This window comes from Rhea pennata, chromosome 21, assembly GCF_028389875.1.
Source record: "Rhea pennata isolate bPtePen1 chromosome 21, bPtePen1.pri, whole genome shotgun sequence".
Taxonomy (NCBI): domain Eukaryota; kingdom Metazoa; phylum Chordata; class Aves; order Rheiformes; family Rheidae; genus Rhea; species Rhea pennata.
This window is the reverse complement of record NC_084683.1, coordinates 3,122,569-3,136,616: the sequence shown is the minus strand read 5'-3', so window position 1 is coordinate 3,136,616 and position 14,048 is coordinate 3,122,569. Positions and strand designations below refer to the sequence as shown.

The following is a 14,048-nucleotide window of genomic DNA, read 5'->3' as shown; positions in this document are numbered from 1 at the left end:
GCTAAGTACCAGGTACAATATACAGGAGCTCGTCTTCTGTCACTGGTGTGGGTAAGGTAATGTGACTGCTTGCAGGGGTGATTTCCAGGCATCCTTACAGCTGACCCAGCTTGGAGCAGGTGGGTTGGAGCAGGCGATCTCCAGAGGACCTTTCCAACTGCAGCCATTCTACGATCCTATGATTTATTCACCTTGAATGGTTGTAGGACTTAACAGTTCTCCCCAGAGATAGGGCAAGGCAGACGCAGTCTCTGACTAACAGTTCATTATCCAGGTGAACTTGGGATCTTCAAATACATAGTTTCAAAAAACAGGTAACTAGAGCTAGAACTGCAGACATCTGGGAGGTTGGAGGGGGTAGGTTTTGGATCAGCACCATTTGGGACTGACTGATGATTAAACTGGGGAGTTGGTGAAAGTAATTGTTAATGTGAGGAACCCCTTTTAAGGGATAAAGGCAGTGATCCTGATGTTACTGCTTGAGTTTGACAACGTGATGTCTTGATGTAAGAGCCTTGTTCTTTGCTGTCCCCTCAGATTGCACCAAGGCCTGGCTGCTTTCCCTTACACTTGCTTTTGACAGCTGTGGCTTGCAGTTTTAAGATGGAAGTTACACTAACAGCTAGCCAGATCAGGCAACGATTTATTGACTTCTTCAAGGAAAACAAGCACACTTATGTGCACTCTTCTTCTACAATACCCCTGGCTGATCCCACACTGCTTTTTGCCAATGCTGGCATGAATCAGGTAGGATTCCCACTCTGGTACTGTGGTTCTTATGGACATTGCCTGTAGCAGTTGAAATCTATGAAGCTGTCTGCAGAGTTTTGGGAATGCCCTCCCCTTTTTAATAAGCTCCTCCTGGATGCCTGAACTTACCAATAGTTTGTCAAGCTCTAGGTGCAGTCTAAAGCCTCTTGTAGCCTCTTAGATGGCAATGTGTTTGCCTTTCTCCTCTTGGATAAATGCCTGCTCCCGGTGTGACTAGCTCTGTAAACACTTCAATTTGCAGGGAATTCAGTTTTCTCTTCATATTTTAGTGGCTGGTCTCTGGGCTGAGCTTGGTCACATTCCTCTGATTTCATTTTAGTGAGATTAAGATTTGTCCCTTTATATCCTGAAGACAGGGTTTTCAAACAAACTACAATCTCTTCCATGGATTGTTGGAAAGTTGTTACTGTTTTCATCTCTTTGTTATAAAGAGGTAGCTGGTGCATCTCCTGGCGTCCCCTGCTCTATTGCAGAGTTGGTAGAAACACTAGGAGAAGTTCCTGAGTCTGCTGGGTTGACTGTGCAGCCGTGGGAGCACTGCCAGTATCCCTTCCTTGACCCTTTGGACCACAGCTGGTGCTGCAAATAGGTGCATGAAGAATCCTGGCACAAATGACTAATAACTATTTTAATGAGTGGTTGGGGCTGGGCTACTGAAAGTGCTCTGCAGGAGATCAGCACACAGTTTTTGCTAACTATATTGCCAGCTGGTAATCTGGCTGCTTTCAGTCCCTTTGGAAGTCCTGGCGCTTGATGTGCTCCAGGAACATGTACATGTGCTGAGTTACAGCCAGTTTTACTCCTCCTTCCATGTAGGAGACAGCAGCCTTGATGTTTCTGAATGCTACTTCAGGTATGTCCAGGCTGGTGGCATATCACGAGGTGGATAAAATTCATTGCCTTGCTTTTGCTAGCAACATTTGAAAGTGAGCTTATGATATTTTTCCTTCATTTAGATTTCTTTCTTCTTTTTCCTCTCAGTTCAAACCCATCTTCCTCAATACTATTGACCCCTCACACCCACTCGCTAAACTGAACAGAGCTACCAACACTCAGAAGTGCATCTGAGCTGGAGGCAAGCACAATGACCTGGATGATGTGGGAAAGGACGTCTACCGCCACACATTCTTCGAGATGTTGGGGTCCTGGTCCTTTGGGGAGTATTTCAAGGTAAAACTGGCAGCTCTGAATCTTTAGCGCAAAGTTGCCCATCTCCATGATTTCAGCAAAGTGTTTGTCTACAAATGTACCAAGAGGAAAGAAAAGACCTCTGCTCAAGAGTAGTTCCAAAGGTTCCCAAGGCATGTTGTGCTCCTTTGGAATAGATGAACATGGAGTAAAAACCCCACACTGCAGGATGTTTTGAGATTAGTCTCTTAGTGTTTACAAAGGTGCTTATATTCTCACTGCTGGTTTGGTGTCTTCAGGTAGAGGTTTTATTGGCTGTAGCCATGGAAAGTTGCGTATGCTCTGACTATGACCTCAAAGAGAAGTGATCATAACATAATGATATTGTTGCCCAAGCTTCTTGCTAGAGGAGGGTTCAACTTCACAAAGGGGTGTTAAGAATACAGTATAACAGCAGATTTCAAAGGGTTTTTTTTTAGGCAGAGAACCTTCTAGGGGCTAATTTGACTGCATTTGGAAAGACATATGAGATGTTCCGTGTACCTTGTGCATTACATATATTAGTTTGCATATTTCTTATAACAAAAGTCTGCAAATTCTTGACTGTTTCCTCTGTGGAGAGCTGTTCTGGTCCAGCTTCTGTCTGGTAGACCTAATAGCAAAAGGAGACATCTGGAGAGACTTGGCTGAAATGTTGTGTGGAGACTAGTTTCCTGATCTTCTGAATGACCCTAAGTCAGGCATAGAAGGTTTCTGCATGTTTGAGAGACTCCCTGGGTAGACTGTAGTCAGCTAGTGAGTACAGCAGCTGATACTCTGCATGGGCAGGTGTTGCATGTTGAAGAGAAGCTTCCTTTTACTTGCTTACTTCATCTTTCCTTCTACAGGAACTTGCTTGCAACCTGGCTCTGGACCTTCTCACCAAGGAGTTTGGCATCCCTATTGAAAGACTCTATGTTACTTACTTTGGTGGAAATGAAACTGCAGGGTTGCAACCAGACCTGGAGTGCAAGCAGATCTGGCTGGATCTGGGGTAAGGTCCTACAATCAAGGAAGCTGCATGTTTTGATAAGCAATAGGGAAGGTATCAGCTAGGCAGCATTGGAGGCTTCTTTTGTGGCTTGAGGGGGACAGATGTCTCTGGTCCTGCTTGCCCAAGTGTGAGTGCACTTCTAAGTTTTGGTAGTTCTACCCAGTTTAGCCAGCAGATGCAAGACGTCAATACTGTTGAGGAAGGTGGGTTTGAACTGAGAGGAAGTCTAAACCAAGGAAGGCATCTGGGACCTGTCTCCAGCACTCAAAAGTACAGCTTTGTGTTGACAGGCGCTCCTTTGCATCAGGAAATCTTTAATTTTTCACAATTTATGCAACTGTCTGCCTTTGTTCGGAGAAAGGTGGCATGCCTTATGTGGCAGAGTAACAGGCGTATCTGGCATATCACAAATAATGTTTGCAGGGTGGTAGAACTGCAAAGCCAAAGGGAAGCACTAGTGTTAGATGGAAGAGGCCAAGACCTGTACCCTAGATCTTCCAATTCAAAATTTCTTGTATAAGCTTAAGAACATAAGTGCCCTGCTAGGTCAGACCAACAATCTTTTCAGTTCAGTGTGTTGTCTCTGACAGCAGGAGGAGGAGAAGCTATTCAAAAAGAACAGGCGGGCCTGGCTGTGGTCTGCACTCTTTTCCTCATCCATTTCCAGCATCTGCAGTTGTTGGATTAAGGACAATAGAGCGTGTGACCACAAGGCAGGCAAGGAAGGGTTGGCTACTGGTGACACTCAGAGTTCATGAGGGGTTAAACAGGATAGATTTAATAAAGGACTTAACGCTCCAAACCGCACGGGAAGCCCTGGGAATTGCACAGAGGAGTCACTGATGGGAGGCTGCCAGAGGCATGGGTCAGACACACGAGTGGGACGCCCAGACAGGGCTCCACTTGTATCCTAAGGGCTTCTTAGTCTACTAGAACTGTTCCCTTGTCTCTGCTTTGCTAAGCCTGAGTAGCTGCTGGCCGGGAAGCAGCTAGACATTGTTGACAAAATGGAATGTGCATGCCTGGGCATGATGGGAATTTGGTCAATGTGTAGTTTCACACGCTGGGCCTGCTATCATGTACTCTGCCAGTCACTGACTCTTCAACAGATCTTCTGCAGGTGCTCTCACTGCAGAGGGATACCCTTCTATTCTGTTTATGTTGTAGGGACCTGCACCTCTAAAGTATATCTGATCCTACTTTGAGCCTGTTGGATTTTTGTAACTCTCAGTCATAGTCCACCCTCAACCTCCTCGCCTCCAAACTGAAGACTCTTACTATTTCCAGCTTCTCTTTGTAAAGCAGAAGTTGTACCCCTAGGTAGTTTTAGCTGCCCTCTTCTGTTCTTTCTCTGCCTCTGCCTCACTCTCCTTGAGATGTGGAAACCTGAACTGCACTTAGCAGTCAAGCTGTGAGTATGCCGAAATTTGATGTAGCAATGAAATGCCTTTGGTATTGTGGCTGTTGCCCCCTGTGAAACCTGTTGTGAACCCCATGACACAGATCTAGACTGTGGGGCAAAACCTGCCTAGCATGCATTAAAGTGAGATAGCCACTTTTGTTCCTGACTGAGGCTTCACTGAGAAGTTCTGTAGGCCTCTGCCTACTCAGCAAGGAATTTGGGTGGTAGGATCGTGAGAATTAAGCTCTTGGCTTGGTCTGTCACAAGGCCCTGACCACTCCTCTGCCCATTCAGGGAATTGCTGAACTGAAATCTCTTTGATATAGTCCTCAATTCAGGGGATTCCTGCCTTACCATGAGTCTCTGTTGTTCAACAGGAGTTTCTTATTACCGGCTGGCTGAGAGTAGGATTCTGCCTGGCAATATGAAGGAGAACTTCTGGGAAATGGGAGACACAGGCCCCTGCGGCCCTTGCAGCAAGATCCACTATGACCGGATTGGGGACAGAGGTGCCTCGCACCTGGTCAATCAGGATGACCCCAATGTCCTGGAAATCTGGAACCTGGTGTTCATACAGTTCAACAGGTGGGTGAGACCTGCATTTCCAGGTGGCTCCGGTTTTGCTCAGGCTGTGTAGTTAGTGATGACTCCTAGCACAAGACCACATTTTTGACCGTTCTGCCCATTTTTCTTCTGAGCTGCTGAATGGAGAGCACAGCTGAACTATGAGTCCTGGGACTTGCATTTATCCATGCTGTCCCTCGTTAGATGTGTAGAGTCCCATTAACCACAAGCCATCTCTCCTGTCAGCCTTAACCCCAACTTAGCAGTTTGGCCACTTTCTCGGCCCTCTGACTCAGATGTCTCTTTACTGCTTTGCTGTTTGCTACAGCCTCATTCCTGTACCTACAAACACCTTCAGCAATTTAAGCCTTGTAGAAAGCTTTTGAACTTTGGTATTGCAGCACTGAGAAGTTAGAGGAGTCGTGGCGCTTGGAGGCTGGGCACGCTATCATTGACTGAGGGAGAATCCATATGAGCCTTGCTCTTCATTCAGTCCTGCAGGGTCACCCTTCAGTGTCTCCCTGTCTCCCATCAGGCTCTTGAGGTCAACAGGTTTGGGACTGCTGACCATTCCTTTTTTTCAAGAAGCTGTGCACTTTGCAATGTTCTGTCTCCCAGCCAGCTTGAACAGAAGAGGTTGGTTATACCTGATTTTGAGGGCAAATTAGGAATGATTCCTCAGCTCACAGTAGGGGTTAAGTAGGAAAGAGATGCCATCCTGATCTGGGTCTAGGTTGTTGTTGAGGTTCTTGTTAATTATATTTTATCACAGTTCCTCTGTATGTGATTTGTGTATGGGCCTGTCTCTTAAATCTTATGCAACAAAATCTCATGGAGAGGAGAGATGGGCATGTCTCTGCAGTGCCTCTCTCCATAATGGCTTGTCTTTCCTTTTGGGTTTGGACAGGGAAGCTGATGGGAGTCTGAAACCTCTTCCCAAGAAAAGTATTGACACTGGGGTGGGTCTGGAGAGGCTGGTTTCTGTGCTGCAGAACAAGATGTCCAACTACGACAGTGACCTTTTCATTCCTTATTTTGAAGCCATACAGAAGGTATGAACAGGGTAGTCTGGGCTTGAAGACTGACCCAGCTTTGTCTGTTTCCCTATTTCCTGGACCCTCAGGGAGATGTAGGGAGGTGATTGGGCAGGGATAGTGTCTGCAGATCTCTGCTTTCCCAGCTATGGTGAGCTCTGCAGATTTGTGCTTTGCTGAGGAGGGTAGAAACTCAGGCTGGCCCAACTGATTGCTACCTTGGGGTATGTTTCCAGGGCAGAGTGAGGGACATGAGCAGTGCAGCTTTCCCATCTATTTCCTGTGAGCTGTCCTAATCGTGTACTCCTTGGTCATCTCTGACAGCGGGAGATGCTCTGGCCAAGAGCCACCCTTTTGCCAATGATAGATAGCACATGTTGCCACTGAGTACTAGACTCAGAGACAGAATTTGTCCTTCAGACTTCTACCCAGAACCTCAAGTTGTGCTAATCTGCAGAAATCCCCTGCAGAGAGGAGATCTCTGCCCTAAACCATGAATGGTCACTTGCAGAACCAGTGTGCAATTACTCTGTCTTCCTGGGTGGGGAGGGCTGTTACCAGTGCCAGGAACTAACTGTCATGAGCCCTCTGTGTAATACACATTTATTCCTATGGAAGTGTCAGAGCTCTCCAGGTGCAGATTGTACTGGAGAAAACACGGAATGCTCAGATACTTCCTGATCCTCAGAAGGATGTGGGGCAGAACTTCAGAGTTAGAGCTAGAGGGCCACCTTTCCATATGTTAAAGCCATCGGCTAGGCAAAGCAAGTGTGTTCTTGTTGTTTTCCTGCTGTGTGTGGATGTGCTGGAAGCCTGACTGTGAGGACCTTGGCCCATGGTGCAAGATTTGCACCATGTGCAGCCACTCCATTATTACAGCAGTGTCTTTCTCATGGGTAGAGATAGAGACATCCCTAAAAAAGGGAAGCTGGGACCCACATGACAGAATTGGAAAAGCTTTTTCCTGGGCAGGTTAATGCCAGGCTGGAATCTATGAGCCTATGCACAAAACAGATGTTTTCTTCTTTGGATCTCCATCCACTCTGTCCCTCTCCCTGCTCCCGTGGGTTTTTTATGCTGTGGTAATTTTACTCTACCTCCCTCTGGCCCTGGACATCCTTTGGCCCTGCAAATGCAGGCTGTGGCACCATGTGGAGCCCAGCAGCTCTCTGTCTTCCCTGGATACATCAGAACACCTTCTTGTAAGAGTGTGCTGTCTCTGAGCCCTGGGAAGGGAGGGGAGATGAGGCTGACTTGTTAGGTGCTTCCCCTGCTGTTCTGCCACAGTGCTGATCCCCCCCGCTGTGCCAATTGCCTTCTCTCTGCACAGGGCACTGGTGCCAGGCCGTACATGGGACAGGTTGGTGCTGATGATGCAGATGGCATAGATGTGGCCTACCGTGTGCTGGCTGAACCATCACGCTGGCCCTTGCTGATGGGGGCAGACCTGACAACACTGGCAGAGGGTAAGAAGGGAACTGCCATGCTGCTGCTGCTTCTGTTTTGTTCAGTACAGCTTTCCTGAGGGGAGTGGAGTCTTGTGAGTCTGTGAAATGTCTTTGAAGGCATCACTAGAGCAGTAGATAGAGGAGTGTTTGCCACAGTACATTTGACACTTCAAAAAGCCCTGCAGCACAGTCCCCCAAAAGATGAAGACACGTCAGTCTGAATGCTCTAGTGAGTACCAGTCCCACTGTATCAACCCCCAGAAAGGATCATTATGGACAGGTGGACACAGAACTACACTTGCAGTAATGCTGCTGTCAAAAATGTAATGAAATTTGGGCTGGGGCACTGTGTAGTGGGTACCGCTCATAGGACTGGTTCTGGGCACCTAGTGAGTCTGAGGAACAGGGCTGAGGCCAGGCACTTCACCTCTGGCTTGCTGCTGGTGAGAGCAGTTAGTTGAGAGAAAATATGGAGAGAGGGTAAACAAGCCTTCATTCTTGGTCCTGGAAGGGGATGCTGGTAGGTGGATACAGAGGGATCTTATGAGCATGAATCGGAGATGTAATGTTAGCATGAGGGCTTGTGCTATCTCCTAGGTATGTGCTGAGACGGATTCTCCGACGGGCTGTGTGCTACTCCCATGAGAAGCTCAATGCCCCCAAGGGCTTCTTTGCTACACTGGTTGATGCTGTGGTATAGTCATTGGTAAGTTCTCTTTTCACTCTGCTATATGTGCTAGCTTGTGCAGATCACCATGCAGAAGGGCTAATCCTCTTGGCTGTGTAGGGAGGTGCCTTCCCTGAGCTGAAGGACCCAGATATGGTGAAGGACATCATCAACGAAGAAGAGGATCAGTTCCTGAAAACGCTCGCCAGAGGACGTCGCATCCTGGATGGGAAGATCCAGAGCCTGGGAGACAGTAAAAGCATCCCCGGTAAGGCTGTGACTTCTTTCCAGATGCACCAAAAGATGTTTATCATTTGGGACTGAGTCAGGGCTTGGCTGGGCTGGGAGCTGCGAGCTGGAGTCAAAAGCCTGTTGCTCAGCGTAGGGCCACCCCATTTTTCTTTTCTCTGTGTTCGCTTCCTTAGATCTGCAGCAGCTCAGACACAACATGGTAGTGTGATCTCTCTGCCCTGAGCATGCCAGTGAAGAGCTTATCAGGTGTTCATGTTCACCAGGGACTTGTTTTCTACCCTGCCAATTACTGACTGCCATGGCACAGAGCCAATTGGGTGGGACAACCAGTTGAGAGCAGGAAAAGGGATATTGGCTCAAGGAACAGGAGTGCTGACTGCTGTTTTTACTCTGCAGGTGACACTACCTGGCTTCTGTATGACACCTATGGTTTTCCTGTGGATCTCACTGGGCTGATTGCAGAGAAGGGCTTTGTTGTGGATATGGAGGGCTTTGAAGAAGAGCGGAAAAACGCACAGGTAGACAACAGCTCCAGGGGGCACTGGTCTGAGAGGATGCAAGGAAAATTCCCAATCTTTAAGCTTCTGGTCATGAGACTGCTCCTTTCTTATGTGTACACTCACACTTCTGTGCCCTATGGGAGAGTCCGGAGCACACCACGAGACTTCCTATGGGACATGCCTTTCCTGTGTAGCTGAGGCTGTGTTTGTACACTAAGGTTGTGAGGCCTGTGGCCTCGAACTCAGCCTTCAGACAGAATTACTGAAGTCCTGGGAGCACCTTCCCTTGTTCCCATGGAAGTCCTGGGTCTCCCTGTCTGAGAAGCAGAGCGTCCAGTCAGGCCTGTAGCTTGGATGTGTCTCCTGACACATGCAGTACAGCAAAATAGGGTAGCATGGATGAGCAGGCCAAGTACTTGACCTGCCTGTGCTGGGCTCAGACTTGCTTTGAGTGCCTGCTGGCAGTGCTGGAACAGCCTGCTCTGAAGCCAGAAGAGGTGGGAGCATTCTACCAGGTGGCTGGTGTTTGCCCAGAGCATAGCTCTGAGCCAGGTGATCCTAGGAATGCGAGAGTGAGAGCTGTGTGTCCAGGCTGGTGTGTGCAAGCCAGTGCTGAAGTGGGTTCTCTCAAACTTCTGTGCTTGTCACTTGCAGCTCAAATCCCAAGGCAAGGGTGCTGGAGGGGAGGACCTTCTAATGCTGGACATTTAGGCCATTGAAGAGCTAAGGGCCCGAGGGCTGGAGGTGACTGATGACTCACCGAAATGCAGCTACGCTTCAGATCCAAGTGGTGCCTATGGTATGAGAAAGCCTTCTCAGAACCATCCTCTGCTGCGAAACCTTTCCTCATACATCTCACAGGCAGGAGCTTCTTTGTCAGGTCTTCCTGGCATTTGCCTCAACAAGGGTCCCTCTGAGTTTACCTTCCTTGGGGCATGAAAGTGGGTGAAATGCGTGCACATGAATAGCACATTTGTAATAACTTGAGCAGAGAAAGAGAATTGCAGACTGTCCAAGGGCTGCTGTAGGGACTGTTCACATCAGTTGCTGCTAACCTGATCAAAGAGACCTAAGGGGACTCTTCCCCGCAGCTTCTTGTCTCCACACTACAGTGTCTGCATTTCCTACATGCCCGTTGCCAGTACCACACAACTTTGCAGATGCTCCTCAATCTATTAGTGTCCTTGGCCTGCTTGCTGGTTTTGGCTCTTGCTGCTAATTCTTTGATATAGCCACACGTGCTGCTGGCTTGTATTGTGAAAGTGTGGAAAGAAGTGTCATTCTCTGCCTTGAAAAGTATTGAATCAAATTCCCTCTTCCTCAGCTAGATGTTGTCCTAGTTCTTCCTCTTTACACCTGTTTGTGTGTATAACTGCCATGAGCTTGTGCAATAACTGGGAGCCTTTGCTATGAAGTTCTGCTTCTACATGGTATCTGCCAGGTTTTCCTATTCTACTGACACTGCCTGCCCTCCCGGTGACAGATTTTGGGAGCCTCTTGGCCACAGTGAAAGCCATCCGCAAGGAGAAGAAGTTTGTGGAGGAAGTGTCCACTGGCCAGGAGTGTGGGATAGTACTGGACCACACTTGCTTCTGCGCTGAGCAGGGTGGGCAGATCTATGACGAGGGCTACATGGTCAAGGACGACACCAGCAGGGAGGATGTGAGTGGGCTTGAGAGCCTGTCATAGTCTGAGCTGGGGCCTGGGTGGGTGCGTTCAGAGAGGAAGAAGGTGTCAAACAAGCTCTAGTAATTCCATGTCCATAGCAGGCATCAGACATTGCACAGGTTTCCTTTTTGGGGGTGCAGCATAGCACAGGTGTGCTGGGGTTTGCTCCCCTGCTTCTTGGGAGGCTTCACTAAACTTCATAACTTCATACTGCAGTGTTAGGCTGTCACCAGGATGCAGATGCCTGCAGTGGTGGTGCTGGGACATGGTGCTTCTGAGCCATGAAATGGGGAGCTGATTCAGCTCTGCCATGCCCCATAACTGTGCCTCACCTTGCCCTTCATTCAGTTCTCTGCTTTGCAGCCTGCATACTATGCCTGCAGGTGCTTAGCTTGCTCATATCACATGCAGCAGTCCAGCTTTCCCTCAGCTGAGACTTTTCCAGTTGCAGTCAAGGCCTCTGGCTAGACTGTCTGTCTCCCCCTTGGTCTGTCTCCCTCTGCTCACTGAATGCCTTTCCCTCCTTGTACAGAAAACAGAGTTCACGGTGAAGAATGTGCAAGTCCGAGGGGCCTATGTGCTTCACATAGGAACTCTGTATGGGAGCTTGAAAGTAGGAGATCAAGTCCATCTGTCTATTGATGAGGTGAGTTAAGACACAGTATAATAGATGGCTTCACCTCTCAATTCTGGGAGGTTTTAGCCATTTCCTTCCATTAATGCTGCTCTGGGATGAGAGTCTGCTCTCCCTGCAGCATGTGGTGCAGGCAAGTAGCATGGCTCTTCCAGTTGAGCTGGAGTAGTGGCCCTCCTGCCTGAGATCTGGCTTCCTCCTTCTGCAAGGCAGATAACAGGCTGCTGGCTCTGAGCTACGGACACTGGCTTTTGCTGGTCCGTAGCAGGGCATGACTGGGAGCTGAAACATGTATGCTGCCCCACTGGCTTGGGGATGACAGCTGAGAGCCTGGGTGGGCTGCCCTAGTCCAGACATTGCTATAGCAGGCTCAGCCTGACAAGTGAGCGCTAGGCTAAGCCCAAGTCTGCAAAATGCTTTTCCCTTCCCTGAAGGAGCTCTTCTGGAGCAAAAAGGAAGGCTACCATCTTACAGCGCTTTTACCTATTGAGGAGGGGAGACAGTGTCTGTGACCTGGTCTGTCCCTGGCCTCTTTCCAGACAGGCCCAGTGAGGGGACATCCTGGGAAATGCTGTGTGCAAGTTGGATGGGAAATGCCCTACTCCCTAAGCCAAGGCTCCAGGGCAGTGGATTTGATGAGCTGTTTCTGGTCTCCTCAGGCTAGTTCAGTTTCTCTTGAAGCTGCACCATAAAATGCACTTCCCTTGTTAGAGACTCTGCAGTGCAAGGCCCTATTTAACAGTGGCTTCCTCCCCCAGACCAGGCGGAGGTCAGTCATGAGCAACCACACAGCCACCCACATCCTCAACTTTGCCCTGTGCTCAGTGCTGGGGGAAGCTGACCAGAGGGGGTCATTGGTGGCACCAGACAAGCTGTGGTTTGACTTCACGGCCAAGGGAGCCTTGTCTACCCAGGAAATCAAGAAAGTTGAAGGGATTGTCAACCGGATAATCGACGAAGCGAAGGTGGGTATGGCTGTCAGGTTCAGAAGGACCTTGTGGGCTGGGATGGTACTCAGTCAGTTCACTGTCCCAATTCTGTAGAAAGGATCCTGTTCTTTTCCTGGCAGACCCAGGCATAGGCTTGCCACAGTGTCTGAACCAGCCTCAGTGGATGACTGGGGCACCAGTTTTCAGAAGAAATCTGGTGTGAACCCCATTCATTCTGTGCTTTCTCCTCCCTGTGACTGAACTGTGCAGTGTAACGTGGGTTTATGTTTGTTGCCATTCCCCAAAATGTTTCTGGTCAAAGATAAGTTTTGCCTTGGTCACCAGTTCCCATTGACTCTTCTCAAATGAGAAGGCTCTCTGTGTTCAGTCTTTATGTTCAGCTGGATAGGGACATAGGGACGTAGTTAGGAAAAAATGCCTTGGGTCAAGTTTTTGTATGATCTGGGATGCTGGAAGTTTGGCCCAGCAGGAGTTTGCTGAGCTACTGATGCAGCATTGTGCACAGATCTGAATGACCTCAAGAAAATTTTGATTGATACCTTGCTCTGTTCACTGGTTCTGAGGCCTCTCTAGGGGTAGAGTAATTCCTTGCCTGCTCTAGTGTCGTATTAGCTATGAGAGCCAAGGAGAACTTGACAGAGTAGTTTCTCAGGCCTGGCTGGTGATGTGAGCCAGACCCACTATGATGTGAGAGAGTTGCTCTGCCCAGCACAAGCCCTGTCTCAGAGCAGACCATGGAAGGAACCCTCCGCTCTGCTTGGGAGTTTGCAGTTAGAAATCACTGAATGTGCAGGAGCACACAGGGTCTGAGCAGGCCCTGGTATCAGGAAACTTGAAGATGGAGTAGCTGTTAAACAATTTGGGATCCCTGCGGCTCAACAAACTGTCACTCCTGTGAGGTACATAACTTTCCTTTTAGGATATTTCAGAGGAAATATCTTAGGCTTTCCCTCTTAGGCTTTTGATGGCTGAGTTGAGTCCTGTCTCCACTCTTGCTGCATCTCCTTTTTTATTTTTTTTAATATTTTTGTTCCCGTGCTGATACCTGCTGAGATTTTTAACTCTCTCCTGTGAGATTGTGTCTGGGTTCTTTCAAAGGCACTTGCAGAACTCCAGCCATACTGGCCCCTTTGTGATTGTGTCAGAAGAAGCAATTGCTAAAGGCATCCGGAGGATAGTTGCAGTCACCGGTACTGAAGCTCGAAAGGTAAAGGAGAGGCAGGAGATAATCTTCTGTGAAATCTGTGCACTGCAGGAAATCACTGGAGCATGCACACACACATGGTAACCCTCTACCGAGGTTCTTTTCAGTCAAGTTTGGCCAGTATTTCTACTGCGATAACTCGGCACCACAGGGTATCGTTATGAGTACGTAAAGGACTCCTGGCTTGAACTCCACCAGCCCAGTCACAGAAAAGGATGTTGCTGTCAGTGAAGGTTGTGCTGGAAGTCTCTGTGTATGACATAGCGGGAGGAGAGAGCTGGAGGAGTCTAAGCTCTAGCTGCCGTGTTAGTGGGGCAGAAGGGCATAGGGTGGATCCCAGAGGTGGCTGCAGGGCGAGCTCACATTGATTTGCAGGATAGGCTGCAGATCTAAAGTCCTCTTGGGGGCGTAAGTGTCAGAATTTATTCGGGCTTGGTACTGTGCTCTCCGTTGAGTGTGGGAATGGCAAGGAGTCTCCATGTCTGGAACTGCAGCATATGGTTCTGGGCAGAGGTCAGCTTGGTAACTCTCTCTGCAAAACATAACTTGAATTTTATTCTGCTAGGCCCTCAGGAAAGTAGACAGCCTCAAGAAATTGCTGTCTGACCTGGATGCCAAAGTGAAAGTGCAGAGAGCTCCCAACAAGGATGTGCAGAAGGAGATTGCAGATCTTAGTGAGGTGAGGATGGGGGCACTAGAGAGGGGTTCGACTCGGCTAATAAAGGCCACCTGTCGCGTGCACCGCTGGCTGTGCTTGGGGGACCGGGCCGGGCCAGGCCGGGCTCCTCCCTCC

General features: G+C 48.8%; 1 pseudogene; it reads left to right on the top strand.

The window, feature by feature from the left end:
• The first annotated feature begins 601 nt into the window (after positions 1-601).
• Positions 602-13,937, top strand: LOC134149713 (alanine--tRNA ligase, cytoplasmic-like; annotated as a pseudogene).
• The last annotated feature ends 111 nt before the right edge of the window (positions 13,938-14,048 follow it).